This window comes from Mirounga leonina, unplaced genomic scaffold (genome assembly GCF_011800145.1).
Source record: "Mirounga leonina isolate KUSES-001 unplaced genomic scaffold, KU_Mleo_1.0 Mir_180, whole genome shotgun sequence".
Classification (NCBI taxonomy): domain Eukaryota; kingdom Metazoa; phylum Chordata; class Mammalia; order Carnivora; family Phocidae; genus Mirounga; species Mirounga leonina.
This window is the reverse complement of record NW_023270469.1, coordinates 8,538,250-8,539,480: the sequence shown is the minus strand read 5'-3', so window position 1 is coordinate 8,539,480 and position 1,231 is coordinate 8,538,250. Positions and strand designations below refer to the sequence as shown.

The window sequence follows — 1,231 nt, the reverse complement described above, 5'->3', positions numbered from 1 at the left end:
AGGCCTAATCCCACATGGAAGATGAAAGATGTATCGGAATCTTTTGCCTGAAAAAGCCGACCTCGGGGCACATGCAGCTGCTACTCCCACAGGCCGACCCATCTGGGGAGGTTGACTTCCAGCAAGGAAACTGGGTGCTGCTGGATAAAGCGGCTTCAGTTAAAGCGTGAAAGCTAGCTGACTGCACCTGGGGCTTGAGAGTTTCCAGTAGCTCTAGATGGGCGGAGAGAAGTACTGGACAATCTCCCCTCCTTCCCGTTCCGTTCTCCATCGCTAGCTCTGAAATTCGATTCTCTTTCCAGATGCTGCAGACTTAGTTTCTCCATCTGTAACATGGGACAACAGCCTATGTGCCTGGCAGGGATGTTGTGAGCACTGAACGAGAAAACACTTGTGGAAATGCCAGCAGGGTGTCCGCCCCCCAGCAACACCACCTGCTTCCACTGGACTCTTGCCGTCTTCGTGGGTTATTTTAAAAACATCGTGACGCTCACTTTTCTGTTATTTCCCTGCAAGGTTTTGCGGTTCATGCAGCACTGGAGCATTTCACTTGATGGGAACCAAGTCGTTGTAATTAGGGCAGTGACGATTAATTCTAGTTAGTTAGTTAAGGTTAGTTAGGATTGAACTGATAAGAACAGATACTACACTTGATCTTAGCCAAAAGGCCGAGTTAAGATTAGCTCTACTTGTTCTTTGGCCTAACTCCTCCTCCACCACATCTCTAGCCTGGTTGCGAGTGCCATTTTAAGGAGAAGTTGAGATTCATGTTTGTCTGTTACGTTCATCAATGGATCAGCCAGGGCATCGTAGGTGGTCCAAGAATATTGGTTATTGAATGGGCTATGGGGGCAGTTATGAGCTTGGATATCTAAAGTACTAGTTGTGCTACTAACTAGCTGGGTCTCACCCAAGAGAAATCAGTACATATGTCCACCAAAAGACATGCTTGGGATGTTGATGGCAGCTTTATTCATAAATCAAGATGGGGAAACAAAACAAGTGCCCATCAAGAGGAGAACAGCTACACAGACTGGGGGGAGTGGTGCAACAGACTACTTCAGAGCAATAGCAGAGAAAGAGCTGTGGGGCCATGCAACCGTGTGGCAGAAGAATCCAGACACTGAAGCACAAAACGAAGGAGAAGCAAAGGGAAACACACTCTATCGTTCCGTCTTGGGGCGCTTGGACAGTGATGAGATCGGGCCGGAAGTCACCACGAGGGGGTGCC

General features: G+C 48.4%; 1 pseudogene; it reads right to left on the bottom strand.

Annotated features, from left to right (window-relative positions):
• Positions 1-577: 577 nt before the first annotated feature.
• Positions 578-680, bottom strand: LOC118023891 (annotated as a pseudogene).
• Between the last annotated feature and the right edge of the window lie 551 nt (positions 681-1,231).